General features: G+C 38.8%; 1 protein-coding gene across 2 annotated transcripts in view; it reads right to left on the bottom strand.

Annotated features, from left to right (window-relative positions):
• Positions 1–19,509, bottom strand: part of PRCP (prolylcarboxypeptidase) — a 148,640-nt gene that overhangs the window by 26,480 nt on the left and 102,651 nt on the right. Inside the window, exons 9-12 of one of the 2 annotated variants that reach the window (XR_010406958.1) lie at positions 9,874–9,982; positions 9,092–9,249; positions 6,419–6,512; positions 5,932–6,093 (exon numbers count right to left, since the gene is read on the bottom strand). The exons of the other annotated variant lie outside the window; for it this stretch is intronic. The gene's annotated coding sequence lies outside the window, so the exon portion shown is untranslated. Of the gene's footprint in view, positions 1–5,931; positions 6,094–6,418; positions 6,513–9,091; positions 9,250–9,873; positions 9,983–19,509 lie in introns of those variants that run through there. 2 annotated transcript variants of the gene reach the window in all.

Raw genomic sequence — 19,509 nt, 5'->3', positions numbered from 1 at the left:
CCTTCATAGTAGTTACCCTTATTTTGGTATATATATATATATCTTTTTAAAATTTTGAGAGGCATTTTCTTCTAACAGAACAAAATACGCCCAAAATGTAGTGTGTGGCACTGATCCATGCACCAGCCTGACCATATTTGATCATATTCTGTTTTTTTGTTTGTTTTTATCTTTTTCTTTTTTCTTTCTTTCCCTTTTTTTTCCCCCAGTCTTTTCTGAGTGTTTAGTGTATATTTTCTGGGGACGTTTTACCCTGTTAGCATTTTGTTCTCAAATTCGTCTATTCTCCTCTGGACAAAATGACAAGACAGAAAAAAATCACCTCAGCAAAAAGAACAAGAGGCAGTACCGACTGCCAGGGACCTAATCAATACGGACATAAGTACAATGTTGGAACTAGAGTTCAGAATGATGATTTTAAAGATAAGAGCTGGGCTTGAAAAAAGCATGGAAGTTATTAGAGAAACCCTTTCTGGAGAAATAAAAGAACTAAAATCTAACCAAGTCGAAATCAAAAAGGCTATTAATGAGGTGCAATAAAAAATGGAGGCTCTAACTGCTAGGATAAATGAGGCAGAAGAGAGAATTAGTGATATAGAAGACTAAATGATGGAAAATAAACGAGCTGAGAAAAACAGAGATAAACAACTACTGGGTCATGAGGGCAGAATTTGAGAGATAAGTGATACCATAAGATGAAACAACATTAAAATAATTGGGATCCCAGAAGAAAAAGAAAGAGAGAGAGGGGCAGAAGGTATATTGGAGCAAATTATAGCAGAGAATTTCCCTAATTTGTGAAGGAAACAGACATCAAAATCCAGGAGCCACAGAGAACCCCTCTCAAAATCAATAAAAATAGGTCAACACCCCGACAGCTAATAGTAAAACTTACGAGTCTCAGAGACAAAGAGAAAATCCTGAAAGCAGCTCAGGAGAAGAGATCTGTAACCTACAATGGTAGAAACATTAGACTGGCAACATACCCATCCACAGAGACCTGGCAGGCCAGAAAAGACTGGCAGGATATATTCAGAGCACTAAATGAGAAAAATATGCAGCCAAGAATACTATATCCAGCTAGGCTGTCATTGAAAATAGAAGATAAAAAGCTTACAGGACAAACAAAAACTAAAGGAATTTGCAAACACGAAACCAGCCCTACAAGATATATTGAAAGGGGTCCTCTCAGCAAAGAAAGGAACACAGACAATATACAGTAACAGTCACCTTACAGGCAATACAATGGTACTAAATTCATGTCTTTCAAAATTACCCTGAATGTAAATGGGCTAAATGCCCCAATCAAAAGACACAGGCTATCAGACTGGATAAAAAAACAAGACCCATTGATAGGCTGTCTGCAAGAGACTCATTTTAGACCCAAAGACACCCCCAGATTGAAAGTGACGGATTGGAAAACCATTTACCATGCTAATGGACACCAAAAGAAAGCTGGGGTGGCAATCCTTATATCAGACAAATTAGATTTTAAAACAAAGACCATAATAAGAGATGAGGAAGGACACTATATCCTACTTAAAGGGTCTATCCAACAAGATGATCTAACAATTGTAAATATCTATGCCCCTAACATGGGAGCAGCCAATTCTATAAGGCAATTAGTAACAAAAGCAAAGAAACACATCAACAACAATAGAATAATAGTGGGGAACTTTAACACCCCCCTCACTGAAATGGACAGATCCTCTAAGCAAAAGATCAACAAGGAAATAAAGACTTTAAATGACACACTGGACCAAATGGACTTCACAGACAAATTCAGAACATTCCATCCCAAAGCAACAGAATACACATTCTTCTCTAGTGCCCATGGAACATTCTCCAGAATAGATCACATCCTAGGTCACAAATCAGGTCTCAACTGGTACCAAAAGATTGGGATCATTCCCTGCCTATTTTCAGACCGCAATGCTTTGAAACTAGAACTCAATCACAAGAGGAAAGTCGGAAAGAACTCAAATACATGGAGGCTAAAGAGCATCCTACTGAAGAATGAATGGGTCAACCAGGAAATTAAAGAAGAGCTTTAAAAATTCATGGAAACCAATGAAAATGAAAACACAACTGTTCAAAATCTTTGGGATGCAGCAAAGGCAGTCCTAAGAGGAAAGTATATAGGAATACAAGCCTTTCTCAAGAAACAAGAAAGGTCTATGGTACACAACCTAACCCTCCACCTAAAGGAGCTAGAGAAAGAACAGCAAATAAAGCCTAAACCCAGCAGGAGAAGAGAAATAATAAAGATCAGACCAGAAATCAATGAAATAGAAACCAAAAGAACAGTAGAACAGATCAACGAAACTAGGAGCTGGTTCTTAGAAAGAATTAACAAGATTGAAGCAGTGCGCATAAACCCCTGGCCCGACTTATCAAAAAGAAAAATGACCCAAATAAAATCATGAATGAAAGAGGAGAGATCACAACCAACACCAAAGAAATATAAACAATTATAAGAACATATTATGAGCAACTCTATGCCAGCAAATTAGATAATCTGGAAGAAATGGATGCATTCCTAGAGATGTATCAACTACCAAAACTGAACCAGGAAGAAAGAGAAAACCTGAACAGACCTATAACCACTAAGGAAATTGAAGCAGTCATCAAAAAATCTCCCAACAAACAAGAGCCCAGGGCCAGACGGCTTCCCAGGGGAATTCTACCAAACATTTAAAGAAGAATTAATACCTATTCTTCTGAAACTGTTCCAAGAAATAGAAATGGAAGGAAAACCTCCAAACTCATTTTATGAGGCCACCATTACCTTAATCTCAAAACCAGACAAAGATCCCATCAAAAGGAGAATTACAGACCAATATCCTTGATGAACATGGATGCAAAAATTCTCACCAAAATACTAGCCAATAGGATCCAACAGTACTTTAAAAGGATTATTCACCACGACCAAGTGGGATTTATCCCTGGGCTGCAAGTTTGGTTCAACATCCACAAATCAATCAATGTGATACAATACATTAATCAAAGAAAGAACAAGAACCATATGATCCTCTCAATAGATGGAGAAAAAGCATTTGACAAAGTATAGCATCCTTTCTTGATCAAAACTCTTCAGAGTATAGGGATAGAGGGTACATACCTAAATATCATAAAAGCCATCTATGAAAAACCCACAGCGAATATCATTCCAATAGGGAAAAACTGAGAGCTTTCCCCCTAAGGTCAGGAACACGGCAGGGATGCCCACTATCACCACTGCTATTCAACCTAGTATTAGAAGTCCTAGCCACAGCAATCAGACAACAAAAAGAAATACAATGCATCCAAATCAGCAAAGAAGAAGTCAAACTCTCACTCTTTGCAGATGATATGATACTTTATGTGGAAAACCCCAAAGACTCCACCCCAAAACTGCTAGAACTCATACAGGAATTCAGTAAGGTGGCAGGATATAAAATCAATGCACAGAAATCAGTGGCATTCCTATACACCAACAACAAGACAGAAGAAAGAGAAATTAGAGTCAATCCCATTTACAATTGCACCCAAAACCATAAGATACCTAGGAATGAATCTAACCAAAGAGGCAAAGGATCTGTACTCAGAAAACTATAAAATACTCATGAAAGAAATTGAGGAAGACACAAAGAAATGGAAAAACGTTCCATGCTCATGGATTGGAAGAACAAATATTGTGAAGATGTCAATGCTATCCAGAGCAATCTACACATTCAATGCAATCCCCATCAAAATACCATCCACTTTTTTCAAAGAAATGCAACAAATAATCCTAAAATTTGTATGGAACCAGAAAAGACCCCGCATAGTCAGAGGAATGTTGAAAAAGAAAAGCAAAGCTGGCGGCATCACAATTCCGGACTTCCAGCTCTATTACAAAGCTGTCATCATCAAGACAGTAGGGTACTGGCACAAAAACAGACCCATAGATCAATGGAACAGAATAGAGAGCCCAGAAATGGACCCTCAACTCTATGGTCAACCAATCTTTGACACAGCAGGAAAGAATGTCCAATGGAAAAAAGACAGTCTCTTCAACAAATAGTGTTGGGAAAATTGGACAGCCACATGCAGAAGAATGAAACTGGACCATTTCCTTACACCACACACAAAAGTAGACTCCAAATGGTTGAAAGACCTCAATGTGAGACAGGAGTCCATCAAAATCCTAAAGGAGAACATAGGCATCAACCTCTTCAACCTCAGCCACAGCAACTTCTTCCTAGAAACATCGCCAAAGGCAAGGGAAGCAAGGGCAAAAATGAACTATTGGGACTTCAAGATAAGAAGCTTTTGCACAGCAAAAGAAATAGTCAACAAAACCAAAAGACAACCGACAGAATGGGAGAAGATATTTGCAAATGACATATCAGATAAAGGGCTAATATCCAAAATCTATAAAGAACTTCTTAAACTCAACACCCAAAGAACAAATGATCCAATCAAGAAATGGGCAGAAGATATGAACAGACATTTTTCCAAAGAAGACATCCAAATGGCCAACAGACACATGAAAAACTGCTCAACGTTGCTCGGCATCAGGGAAATCCAAATCAAAACCTCAATGAGATACCACTTCACACCAGTCAGAATGGCTAAAATTAACAAATCAGGAAATGACAGATGTTGGCGGGGATGCGGAGAAAGGGGAACCCTCCTACACTGTTGGTGGCAATGCAAGCTGGTGCAGCCACTCTGGAAAACCGTATGGAGGTTCCTCAAAAAGTTGAAAATAGAGCTACCATACGGTCCAGCAATTGCACTACTGGGTATTTACCCCAAAGATACAAATGTAGGGCTCCGAAGGGGTACGTGCACCCCGATGTTTATAGCAGCAATGTCCACAATAGCCAAACTATGGAAAGAGCCAATATGTCCATCGACAGATGAATGGAAAAAGAAGAAGTGGTATATATATACAATGGGGTATTATGCAGCCATCAAAAGGAATGAGATCTTGCCATTTGCAACGACGTGGATGGAACTGGAGGGTGTTATGCTGAGCGAAATAAGTCAATCAGAGAAAGACATGTATCATATGACCTCACTGATATGAGGAATTCTTAATCTCAGGAAACAAAGTGAGGGTTGCTGGAGTGGTGGGGGGGTGAGAGGGATGGGGTGCCTGGGTGATAGACATTGGGGAGGGTATGTGCTATGGTGAGTGCTGTGAATTGTAAGACTGTTGAATCACAGACCTGTACTTCTGAAACAAATAATACATTATATGTTAAAAAAAAAAATAAAAGGAATAAGATAGCAGGAGGGGAAGAATGAAGGAGGGGAAATTGGAGGGGGAGATGAACCATGAGAGACAATGGACTCTGAAAAACAAACTGAGGGTTCTAGAGGGGAAGGGGGTGCAGGGAAGGGTTAGCCTGGTGATGGGTATTAAGGAGGGCACATTCTGCATGGAGCACTGGATGTTATATGCAAACAATGGATCATGGAACACTACATCAAAAACTAATGATGTAATGTATGGTGATTAACATAACATAATAAAAAATAATAAAGTAGAAAAGAGTAACTTTACATAGTAAAAAAGCCTGGAAGTTACCACATTAGTCAAATGATCAAAATAAACATTATCAGTAATGGGACAAATTGAAATCACACTCTACTAAGATGGAATACATCAAGAAGAATACAGAATTATTTCTGAGATACTCCTGCCTAAAATACATAATCTAAATCTAACATGAGAAAATATCCACCAAACCCAGGTTAGAGGTGCCACTGCCTTATGGAGTGTGAGCATAAAAGCCCATTTTGGGGGGCACAGTGAAGGGAAAGAGAAAACTGACCTGCTATGGACAATCGTTCTTCCTTTTTCTGATTCAGTACTGGGTTCCAGATAGAACGAACATATTAAATTCTTCTGAGAAGGTTCTCTGAAGAGAAGTGATGCTATTACATGGAACAGAGCACTTTTGTTCTGGATCTGAGACTCGGACACAGCTGGAATTTTCCCTCCCTGCAAGTACATCCACCAAACCTTTGGCTGAAGGAACAAGCCTCCTGAGTTGCACTCTAATTGGATTTCTCTGGACTTAGTGACCTCCACATGGAAGTGAGGATCTAGGCTAAGAACTGGGAAGAGAAAGAGAGAGATGTCAGGTTCTAAACTCATTTCCCTGCACACATGTTCCTGCCCTCCTCCTGAAGAGTTACTGCTATGGACTAGACCCCAATGTATGGGGCAGGAAACTGAGGCTCTGAAGTCTTGGCAACAAAAGATAGGGATCTAGACTCCTGAGCTAGATAGGAGCCCAACACAGTCCAACACAAATAGTCCCTATCCATTTCTAAACCTCTACCTTCGCCCCAAATACTTCTGCATGACTTCCTTAAACTGGTCCCTTCCAATTTTGTACAGGTACACCACCTGGGAGGACAGGGAACGGAATCAGCTTACCTGTATGTTGGTAGTGCTTTGAATGGGAAAAAGGAAGCAGGGCAGATCAGGGCAGAACCACCGGGTTCACAGGGCCCTTGGATTTGAAATGTGTCTGAAAAGAGAAAGAGAACAGAGATGGAGTCTGGGAGGAGTGGAGGTAAATTTGGGCAGTTTGGGAGACTTGACTTACATATACATGGTTGGCTATTTTCACCCTCCTAAAGTCCTGGGGACAAGGTCTGAAAAGGGATAGCTACTGGATCACGGGGGTCTCTTTTCTGACCTGAACATACACATAGAACTAGGAAGGGGTTGGAGATGTTGGAGGTGGGAGGGGTAAGAATGGACGGGGTGAGGCAAGCAAGGTGCTCAGGGCACAAAATTGAAGGACGTACTCGCTCTCAACTCATGCAAGTAACCATGAGAGTGAGAAAGTGAGTACCTCTTTACATTTGTTGACACATAATATTAACCATCACCAGCCGCCCCTTGTCAACTTGGCGCCCATACACATCTCCTTATACCATACTTAATCTCTGAATTAAGACAACAAGAAGCAGTTTTCTTTCAGCTGTCAAGACCAGCAATATAACTTCACTATCCTACCTCAGGATTATATTAACTCTCCAGCCTTATATCATAATTTAGTTTGCAGGAACTCTGATCATCTTTCTCTTCCACAATATATGACACTGGGTCCATTATAATGAGATGACATTATGTTGATTGGACCTACTGAGCAAAGGAGTGACTACTCTAGACTTACTGGTCAGGTATTTGTGTGTCAGAGAGTGGGAAATTAATCCAACAAAAATTCAGAGGCCTTCTACCTCAGTGAAATTTCTTGAGGTCCAATGGTGTGGGGCATGTAGAGATATTCCTTCTAAGATTAAGGATAAAGTGCTGCATCTTGTCACTCCTACAACAAAAATACAGGCACAATGTCTAGTTTTTTGGTTTTTTGTTGTTTTTTTTTTTTGAGTCAACCTATTTCTCATTTGGGTGTGCTACTCCAACCCATTTCCCAAGTGACCCAAAATGCTACTAAATTTTTTGGAATGTATGGTAACTCTAAGTTTAATAGTTTGAGGAATTGCCAGACTGTTTTCCAAAGTAGCTATACTCTTTAACATTCCCCCCAGCTGTATATCAGAGCTCTAATTCTCCTACATCCTCATCAAAAATACTTATTTTCTGTCTTTTGGATTATAGCCATTCTGTGAGTGTGAAGTGGTATCTCATTATACCTTGATTTATATTTCCTTAATGGCTAATGATGTTTAGCATTTATATATTATTATTGACCATTTGTATATGTACTTTGGAGAAATGTTTACTTTAATCCTGTGCTCATTAAAAAAAAAAATACAAAGCATTCCCATATACTCCCCCTCTCCCCAGCCTCCCTACTATTAACATCCTATACCAGAGTGGTGCATTTGTTACAATGATGAATCTACACTTATATCTCATTATCACAAGTCCATGTGTCAACTTGGCTAGGTTACAGTACCTGGTTGCTTGGTGAAAGCCTAGATGTTGCTCTGAAGGCATTTTAAGATGTGTTCAACATTCAAATCAGCAGACTTTGAGTAAAGCAGCTTACCCTCTATAATGTAAGTGGGCCTCATCCAATCAACTGAAGTTCTTAAGAGAACACACTGAAGTCGTTTACAAGGAAAGAACTCCAGATTGCCTCTGAACTAAAGACTGCAACACTGACTCCTGCTGAAATTTTCAGTTTGTTGCTCATCCCAGCAAACTTCAGACTTGTGAGCCCTCACAACTGTGTGAACCAATTTCTTAAAATACACACACACACACACACAGAAACACAGAAACACCTCCTATTCATTCTGTTTCTCTGGAGAACCCTGACTAATACAAGGGGTGAAGGCTAAGGCACGTGGGGTTTCTTTTTTGGGGGGGGGTCTTTTTGAAGTAATAAAAAGGATCAAAATTGATATGATGATATTCACTGTGAATATACTAAAAATCATTGAATCACACACTTTAAATGGATGAATTCTATGGTATATGAATTATATCTCAATATATCTGTTAAAAATATCTCTAAGTACAAAATAAAAATATTTTAAGCATATTAATTAAAAATGTAAAGGTGACATTGAAGGAGAAATAGCTATGAGTTGAAGGTAGTTTACTTGAACAGAAATTAGAGGTAGAGGGAACCTGGGTGGCTCAGCTGGTTAAGCAACTGCCTTCGGCTCAGGTCATGATCCCAGGGTCCTGGGACCAAGTCCCGCATCTGGCTCCTTGCTCTGCAGGGAGCCTGCTTCTCCCTCTCCTTCTGCCTGCTATTCCACCTGCTTGTACTCTCTCTCTGTCAAATAAATAAATAAAACTGTTTAAAAAAAAGATGAAAAAAAAGAAATTAGAGGTAGAAATTACTCAACCATTATCTCTTCAAATATTTCTTCTGTCTGATTTCTTTCTTTCTCTCTTTTCCTTGTTGGACTCTAATTACAAATGTGTTAGACTTATTTTTTTATTTGCCCCATATCTCCAGATGCTCTATTTTATTTGTTTTTGTTTTTTTCCCTCTGTTTTCTTTGCATTTTACTGCAGATTTCTATTTGATTTATGTTCAAGTTCAAGGATTTTATACTCTGGTGATTCCGGTGTACTATGAGCTAAATGTTTTTAAAATCATTAAAAGCTGGGGGGTACCTGGGTGTCTCAGTCAGTCAAGCAGCCAGCTCTTGGTTTCGGCTCACGTCATGATTTCATGGTCCTGGGATAGAGCCCTGTGTTGAGCTCCATGCTCAGTGGGGAGTCTGCTCAAGGATTCTCTTCCTCTGTCCCTCCCCACTGCTCAAGCACTCTCTCTTAAATAAATAAATAAATCTTTTTTAAAAAGCATTAAAAGGATTAAAGGAATGGTAGTCAAGGAGCCAGTACTACACATTAAGGTCACATCACCACTAGGTTTCACAGTCAGGAAACTATTTCTGCTACCCAAAGCTCAGAGAACTAGGAAATCAATGCTGCTGTCACAAAGCTGTTGGCTGAACGATAGAATGTGGAATCTGGTCACTACAAAAACTCTCGCCAGCCAAAGTCCATACATCAGCTGCCACCACCCAATAAGAATGGCCTCTACCTTCCTTCCATCTTCCAAATCTAACACAAGTGTACCTCATTGGAAGAGCCTAAATTACATTCAGAATTCTAGTAACAAGTGAGTCTGTGAAATGAAGTTTTTACCTTTCCAAAATCTGCAATATAAGGAGAGGTTGAGAACATAGAAGAGGTAGAAACAATTGCTAAATGCCAGTAGACAATAGATAGTACATTCCACCCCTCTGCTGACATAATATTGATACACAAAATTCTACCATATTTAAATTTCCAATCAACAAAATAGCAGCTATAATATAATATAATATAATATAATATAACATAATATAATATAATATAGCTATCCCTCATGTAAATGAAAATGCACTTACCCTCTATCCATAAAAAAGAGCTTACACCCAAAGCCCCATCACTCTCAGTATTCATCTACTGGTGATGTTCTTTTCTCTTCCACCTCAGCCACAATCCCATCTTGATAATCTAATGAACCAAATTATAAAATTAAGCACCATCAATATACCTTATATAAAGTAGTAAGGGAAAGGAAGAGTGGAATAAAGGAAATTGGCTAATAAATACATCAATATTCATGACAAAGCAATATGCATAATGACCACCATTCTCATTTCTCTAAGTGGTCACAAGACGATAGTTGGTATTTATAATGACCTTCTTCCACTACCAGTTCCATGATCCTTTTGCCTCAGTTAGCACCTCACCTAGTCAGTGTTTTTACTTGGTAAGGCAATCCAAATCTTCATTTGTAAAAGGTCTGAGCCATTCATAGTTATCTTGTGTTGGCTTACTGTGATCTTCCATTTACCTTTCCTACTCAGTTCTTAATACCAGGAAATACCTCTCCCCACTGGATCCTTTTTACATCAGTCAGGGCCGCATCATGAAAAAATAAACCACTCTAGGAAATTTAAACATAGGAATTCAATATAAGGCGTTACTTATACTGATGTTGGAAGACTGAATGAAAGAGCCAAAAGGGACATGTGAGGGAAGGCAAATATTAGTAACCTAAGGAAGCAGCAGACCACCCTTGGGACTGAAGAAACCACAGGGAAGAGACAGGATTACCAGAATTTGCAGATGTGGAGGAGTGGCCTTCACATAGCTGGTGCTCAAACTGAGGGGATATGGTATAACTGGTACTAGGAGTGCCATTAAGGAGCTGTTCCCTGAGGCTGGAAGGACACTAACAGGAGCTGGAAGCAGGAAGGAAGTCCTATACCCTCTCTTCTCTTTTTCCAATTTCCCACCAGTGTCTCCCATTGGCACCACCTAACTGGAGGAAGCCAGCTAGCAAGGAAATCTAGGAAAAGTATTTTGCAGGGTCCCAGCTCCAACATCTCAGAACAGAATATAGAATAGTGGGCTTAGGTCTATGAGATAAGAGATAAGTAAAAGAGATGCACAATATATCCCTCAGCCTACTCAGTATCCAATCACACCCCTTTACCCATAACTAAACTTCCATACAACGACAGTAACAACTTCATGCTGCCTCCTAAGAAGATGCAACTAACATTTATACAAAGGAAGACACTGTCACCTGAAAAGGGGAGACAGAGCCCAGAAGCCATCATATCCATCTCTGGATGAGGTTAACTTTTGTTTTAGTTGGTCAAATTCCACCTGCATATTTTGTAACCTAAATATCAAACTGTAAGGTTAATCCCAATGAACAATTTCTATGTAAAATAATAGAGAAAAAGAGTAAGGAAAATAGTTAATACATACTAATATACACATAAAAGCAAGGGGTAGAATAGTATCTGCTATAGGTCTCATTTCTATAAATGATCTCAATGCCGTAATTGAGTTTTACACTTTCTTATTCCACTGACTTGTTCCTCTTTCCTTCAGCTATCACCTCAACTGATCAAGGTTCACAAGCTTGTGAAATGACCCAAATCTTCATTTTTAAAGGGTCTGAAGATTTAGCAGTCCTACCTTTATTGGGTCACTATAGTGCACCTAGAGAATACCCTGGTTTCCAGATAGTTCTCTTTGCCCCATTGTGCAGCAGCAATCCATTTTTTTCTTGGAAATTAGAATCATTCACCTCAGCCACTGCAGTCACACCCTTCTTTATATGTTAGATCAGTGACATAAGGAGCCCAACATTGCCAGGTGACCTCCAATTCAATGGAACTATTGCATGTCTCCTAACAAAAACATTCTTTATGCGTTAAGCCCTCTAAAATCAGCAGTGACCAAACACATAAAGATGGAAAGAAAAAATGTTGCAGCTTTTTGGGTAGTAAAAGAAGCAATTCCCACTTTACCTCCTTAATTTCAGCCCTGTGTATTCTAGCTAAAAGATAAATAGAATTGTATATTGGTTGCTAGATAAGCATATGTTCCACATTGTAGAATAGCATCCAACCTCCGAAAGTATTTTTTCCCAGCTAATGTAACTGGACCATTCTACTAGCCTGCAAAGCCAGCTTTTCTGAATAGTAGGCAACATGATTGCACAACAAAAACAGTGAATGCTATGAGCTAGAGCCCATAGCTTCACCCCCTCTGCTGTCAATAATTATTTCCTTGAATAAAAGCAATGAAATGTGAGATGCTATGATGACAAATAAGACATTCTATAAGTCCATAGGTGACGGAGTTGGCAGAAGCATTTGGGAAGAAAAGCTAATCCATACCCAGAACAAATATTCTAGTGAGAAAATTTGTTCCATCAGTAATTGAAAGGAGATTGAAATCAACTTGCTACCAGGTGGCTGGCTGGTACTCCCAGTGTATAGCACTCGTCTTTGCTGTTGGCAAGCTGGGCTTCCAGATGTGATCACAGGTGGTTCAGTCTTAGAGGGGAGGGGGGTGCCATGTTGTTAAACCCATGCACAGGGGCCCCTGGGTGGCTCAGTCGTTACGCATCTGCCTTCGGCTCAGGTCATGATCCCAGGGTCCTGGGATCGAGTCCCGCATCGGGCTCCCTCCTAGCGGGAAGCCTGCTTCTCCCTTTCCCACTCCCCCTGCTTGTGTTCCCTCTCCCGCTGTCTCTCTCTGTCTGTCAAATGAATAAATAAAATCTTAAAAAAAAACAACCCATGCAGAACCTTGAGCAAGCATCAGAATGACTGGGAAAAAAGACAGACTGACTTCTACAAAGCTGGGCTCTTTTGCTCCTACAGTACATTTCTAGCTGAGCCAGTAAAACATGTGGAACCATACATAGACGAGGCTAGAATTTTCTTCCTTTGTCAAATCATCACAGAAAATTCCCCATGAGGCCATGGAATGGGTTTAGGGAAAGTTGGCGAAGCAACAGTAGATACATGATGTCTGAATCATACAACTTACTTGTGCAATCAAGTCCCATTCTACATCTAAGTCACTTTTAATTGATGTAATGCTTTTCCCAGTTTGCCTAGGGCATTCTCAGTTTTAGCACTGAAAATCCCAAATCCTAGTAACCTTCTCAGTCCAGGTAAACTGGGAAAATTAGTCACCTTGGTTGCTGCACACACCCAACATCATGGCTTGGATTAAGTGATGCCCAGTTTATAATGTGCATCTCCAGCAGTATGTTCTCTTAGAGTCCTATGATCAGGTAGGTATTAAGCTTCTACCCACCAAGGCCTGATAGCAATTCAGAAGTTTTCCCAAAAGGAAAAGAGTAATTTTCTAGAGAAAGTCTAGCTTTGTTCCCAAATCCTAAGAGCCTACAATGTGAGTTCCTTCAGAAGCATGCCATAGCCTCTATAGTACCCAAATATGTCACATTGAATTTAAGCATCATTAGCTTGGTTAGACCATAAAACAGCATAGTTACTTGCCCTGTAGCCTAATTTTGCTCCAGAATCTTCTCTTTCTTTGGGCTCCACTGAAAACCAAGAGCTTCAACTGGAAATATCTCTTGGTAAATAGGTCCAAGCAGCACAATTAAATGCAGCATATGTCCCTTTCCAAATCCAAAAGGAACACCAAATTGTTTTTATTTCTTCATGATACAGCATATAATGTAGCAACTTGTCTTCCATTTTGGAGTGATAGATACAGATATAGAGATATATCCAGATAAATAGCTTTACAGGTGGCAAGGCTGTGTGGATTTGCTTGCAAAAAAAGACAGTATCTGAAACAGCAGCTACAATGTAGTCATCACCTAATTAAATTTGTGATAATCCACTGTCAGTATCCAAAATCCATCCACCTTCTACACAGGCCAAACAGCAAGTTAAATGAGGTGAATCACCACCCCTATATCTTTCAAGGTATTGATGATGACACTAAACTCTGAATTTCCCCTATGAGACTATTTACTGTAGTCAGTTCCATGGCTTTCACTTGGCCTTTCCTACCATAATGACCTTCATTCCACAAGTCAGAAAGGCAATGTGGAAATTCTGTCAGGTCTTTTCCAAGTATGCATTCAGAAACCAAGGAAAAAAACACTCAGTGAGTTCTTAAGCCCACACTTGAGCTCACAACCCCTAGATCAAGACCTGAGCTGAGATCAAGAGTCAGAGGCTTAACCGACTGAGCCACCCAGGCACCCCAGCCCACACTTTTAATATCTGTATATTATTTTTAATTATATTATATAAATGTCCTTGGGGTAAATTGGATGCTTTGTTTTCTTATTGTCGAGTTTTGAGAATTTTTTTTGTATTTTGGATACAAGTCTTTTATCATATATGTGTTTTGCAAATATTTTATCCCACTCCGTGGCTTGTCTTTTGATTCTCTTGACAGTGTCTTTCACAGAACAGAAGTTCTTAATTTTAATGAAGTTCAAATTATCAATAATTTCTTTCATAGATCATACTTTTGGTGTTTTGGTGTTGTATCCAAAAAATAATCACCAAATCCAAGGTTAGCTAGATTTTCTCCTATGTTGTCTTCTAGAAGTTGTATAGCTTTGTGTACCATGTTTAGATTGGTGATCTGTTTTGAGTTAATTTTTGTGAAAGGTGTAAGGTTTGCATTCAGATTCATGTTTTTGCATGTGAACGTCCAGTTGTTCCAGGCCCATTTGTTAAAAAGACTATCCTTTCTCCATTGATTTGCCTTTGCTTCTTTGTCAAAGACCAGTTGACTATATTTGCATGGATCTATTTCTGAGCTTTCTATCCTATTCCATTGATGTATTTGTTTATTATTCTGCAAATGTCTTAATTACTATGGCTTTATAGTAAGTCTTGAAGTTAGTATCAATGCTCTTTGTTCCTTTTCAGTATTGTGTTGACTATTCTGGTTCTTTTGCCTTCCCATATACACTTGAGATTCACTTTATCCACAATATAACTCACTGAGATTTTGATTGGGATTACATTGAATCTATAAATCAAGTTGGGAAGAACTGACATCTTAATAATAATTAGGCTTCCTATCTATGAACATGGAATATTTTTCCATTTATTTAGACCTTCTTTGATTTCTTCACCAGAGACTTATAGTTTTCCTCATATAGACATTTTACTCTTTAGGTTTATGTTTATAAGTTACATATCTTGATTTTTTTGGTGTTAATGTAAGAGGCATTACTTTTTTAATCCCATTCCAATTGTGCATTGCTGGCATGTAAGAAAATGATTTACTTTTGTATATTAACTTTTGTTATATTAACCTGTAATCACTTATTAGTTCCAGGAGTATTTTTGTGGATTCTTTAGGGTTTTCTAAATAGACAATCTTATCATCTCAAAGAAAGATAATTTTATTTCTTCCTTCTCAACCTGTCTACTTCTTATTTCCTTTTCTTGTTTTATTGCATTAGCTAGGACTTCCAGTACAATGTGGAATAGAAGTGGTGAAAGGGGACATTCTTGTCTTGTTCCTAAACTTGAAGTTTCCTCTATTTGTAGTTTGCTGAGAGTTTTTATTATTTTGCATGAGTGTTGGATTTTGTTAGAAATTTTTATTTCTGCATCTATGATATATGCTCATGCTTTTTCTTTAGCCTGTTGATGTGATGAATCATATTAATTGTTTTTTGAATGTTGAACCAGCCTTGAACACCTAGAATAAATCCCATTTGGGCATGGTGTATAATTCTTTTTTAATGATGTCTTAACTCTTATCAAGATGATTTACAGGTGATAATACATTACAATTATTTTATATTATTATTACAATATATTACATTATTACCTTTCCTAATATTGGATTTGCCTAATACTTCTATAATTAAACTACATTTTATATGATGTATTCATCATTTAATATAGTCATAAATTAAACCTAGTTATTTTATTAAAGACATTTCTATGCAGCAGTATAGAGGCATTATAGTGCTTCATACTGGAAAAGAACATTGGCTTTGAAATCAGATCATCCTTGATCTGAATCCTAACTCCACAACTTAATGGCTATCTGAGCTTCAACTACTTATTTAATTTCCCTAAAGTGTTAATTCCTTCCACACAAGGATTAAATAAGATCTATGTCTCATGGCACATGGTGAGCACTCAATTAGGTGCAAGTTTTTATTGATGTTAATATTTTAAGATAATACAAATACTTTTTTATACTTCTTTTGCCAAACTTTGGTATCAAAGTTTAGCAGGTAAGAATTTCAGCAACAACAAAAACAAAAACAAAAAAAACCCCTATGTTTCTTTATTTTCTCTAAATAATTTTAACTTCAATACCAAGCATCCCTCCAGCTTTACAGACAGAAAATTTAACCTCAGTCATCCTTGGGGATACCTTTTTGCCAGGTATTGCAAGATTCTGAGGTCTAAAAGAGCATTAAAACTTTAGGATAAATTCTCCAGTCAGCAGTCACAGGTCATTCTCATTGAGACACAGTCTCTTAAAATTTGCAGGCCCATTCAGGCCAGAGTCTCTGTTCTTTCCAGAAGTCAGAAAACCAGTTATAAAAATGGACTCAGGGGATAGACTTCCAGGTTCAAACCCTGTCTCTACTCCTTCCAAGCTGAGCTTCAATTTCCTCATCTATAAAATGGGGAGAATGATAATACTTAATGAGTTTATGTGAAAAATAAATTACAGTATGTAGCATTTTCAAAAGTACCTGACACACAGTATATAAGTGTTAGCTATTATTATTCTTTAATTAATTATAGCCTCGGAACCTTGGGCAAGGCTAGGAACTCCACTAAAGTTTTACATCTATCCCCTGTCGGGAGTGGCGGGGAGAGAATGCCAAGGAGTAGAAAGCCATTTTCAAGGGACCCACAAATCTTTATCCCTTTCTCAGTCTCCTAGAACCTCTCTTCTTTGCCCTGCTGCTTCTCAAATTGTTTTCTCCCTCCCTCTACCTCTCAGGGCACATGACAAGATCCCTTCAGAAAGCTTGGACTTTTGGAAAACAAGAGCCAGGAAAGGAGGATGTGAATATCCCCTGCTCTCTATCTTACCACAAATCCTAAAGCAAGAAACACAAAGATTGGCTACCTGCTTGAAAGGGGAAAGAAAATGGGGGAAGTGTGGGGGAAAACAAACAAACAACTAATATCTCAAATATCTATCCTGACCTAAGAATAAAATTAGCTTCATAAATGACTCAAAAAATGTTCCCTTTTTTTCTCCCTTCCGTTTCTTACCACTGGAAAAGTAACCATCAAAAGAAACTGCCTATATCATGGATTTCACATGTTCTGGAAACAGTTCATGTGTAAAAACTGTTGATCCAGGAAGTATGGTGCAGAAATGATATCATTATCTTTTTATCAATTACTAAGGAATATGAGGAAGGAAAGAGGAAAGAGGAATGGAATTAACATTAGTGAGCAATGAATGGTGCTTCTTACCCTGATAGGCCTTTGCTATACAAGTCACATCTTTATATGTGACAGTGACAGTAGCAAGATAGATTTGTCATCCCCTTTCTAGAATGAGAAAACAAGGTCATCAAGATCACACAATTAATACATGGTAGAGCTAATATTTAAATCTGATTCTGATTGACACCTAAATCAATCCTCTTTCTACTACACCTCCATTGCTTTATAACAAATTAATGACAAATATGTGAATCTTTCTCCCAAACTTCATTGTTGCAAACTGGGGTTTCTTTTAGGTCTAGCTCTTTGAAAAGCCCTAAGCTGAGGAAAGACCTACAGAAACATACATGTTTATGAACTTCAGAACCAGTTTCACTATAGAACGTAAGTTTCCTAAGAGTTTCTCTTGCACAAACTGTACCCTGATTAACCCCAGATGAAGATCTTCTATATCACAAGGGGAAGATTTTGAAGGGTCAGTTTGGGAAGTGGAAGGCTTAGCTGAACATTTGGGTCTTATAAGCCCCTTTATTTTTTTTTTTTAATTTTATTCTTATGTTAATCCCTATACATTACATCATTAGTTTTTTTTTATTTTATTCTTATGTTAATCCCCATACATTACATCATTAGTTTTAGATGAAGTGTTCCATGATTCATTGTTTGTGCACAACACCCAGTGCTCCATGCAGAATGTGCCCTCCTCAATACCCACCACCAGGCTAACCCATCCTCCCACCCCCCTCCCCTCTAGAACCCTCAGTTTGTTTTTCAGAGTCCATCGTCTCTCATGGTTCGTCTACCCCTCCGATTTCCCCCGCTTCATTCTTCCCCTCCCGCTACCTTCTTCTTCTTTTTTTTTTTCTTAACATATATTGCATTATTTGTTTCAGAGGTACAGATCTGAGATTCAACAGTCTTGCACAATTCACAGCGCTTATAAGCCGCTTTAAAGCAAGCTCACTTACATATTGACTTGGGACTTTTTTCCAAAGCTGCTATATGTGATGAGTCTCCCAAATTATATCCCAGTAAGAAATTAAGCCTTGTTAATGGGAAAGGAGTATCACCCACTTTTATTTTCATGCAAATGGTCCCAGCAGAATAAAAAGGGGGACAGTGAAAGTGATGACACTGATCTAATTATCTGCAGGCCAATATCACCAAGTTCTTGAAAGGAACCCACAGAATGGCCTGACACAGACACACAAAACACAGCCAGGAAACAATTGGGACCTTAGCAACAAGGCAAAAACTGGCTCCTCTGTGCATAAAGAACTGTTTTATGAGCGTTTCTTGTTACTTTCCATTAAGTCCCACTACCTCTTCCAAAGAAAGCTGCAGTCTATTTTTAATCGATGCCCCATTGCCTATAATCACTGACATGTACCATTCCAACTTCTGCTTTCTGGCCTATTGTCCTCTCACACAGCTTCAAGCCCTGGTTTTATGGGAAGTTTAACACATAAGAATAAGACTTCATTGGATACAAAGCCTCAGCATCCAAACACAACCTATCCCTCATATCATCCTGTTAACCACTAAGTGAAGCCAGTGTTACAATGTCCACATTTAGGGACACCAGGGTGGCTCAGCCGTTGAGCGTCTGCCTTCGGCTCAGGTCATGATCCCAGGGTCCTGGGATAGAGCCCCAGCAGGGAACCCGCTTCTCCCTCTCCCGCTCCCCCTGCTTGCGTTCCTGCTCTCACTAATTCTCTCTCTCTGTCAAATAAATAAATAAAATCTTTAAAAAAAAAAGTCCACATTTAAAATAAGGAAAATGAAATCCAAGGAGAGGAGGCTACTTGACAAAACATTGAAAGCTAGCAAGTAGAAAGAAAGGAGCCCCAAGTCTAACTCTTTTCACTGCACCACACTGCTGCTTTGTTGTTAAGATACCAACAAAAAGGAGAAATGAGAAGTAGGCTCCAAAAAGCAACATTCAATGCAATTCAGCAAAAGGTTTTCTGGTTTATGCGTTAGTTTCCTGAATCCAGCCTGCTTTACCTGGGTTCCAAGGCCCTCCCAAACATTGCTCAGGAGCCTCTTCTCTAAACGGAGCCTCTTCTCACCATTACCTTGCAATCTTCGCTAACTATAGTCCTATATCAAATCCTGGCTGCCCTATTCCTCCCCCCAACCCCCCCACCCCCCAGGCCTTGTAATGATCTAAGTATCCACACTGCCTGGGACTAAGTCACGTCCTGCCCTGTTTCCAGATAAAAGTCTTTGCCTCCTAATACCAGCTCAGATCAAATAAAGTTCGTCACAACCCCTGAGGCTCTTGGC

This window comes from Mirounga angustirostris, unplaced genomic scaffold (genome assembly GCF_029215605.1).
Source record: "Mirounga angustirostris isolate CCGP_5_RB_7025 unplaced genomic scaffold, mMirAng1.0.hap1 SCAF_13, whole genome shotgun sequence".
Taxonomy (NCBI): domain Eukaryota; kingdom Metazoa; phylum Chordata; class Mammalia; order Carnivora; family Phocidae; genus Mirounga; species Mirounga angustirostris.
The sequence above is the reverse complement of the archived record's forward strand: the minus strand, read 5'-3'. Positions and strand labels throughout refer to the sequence as shown.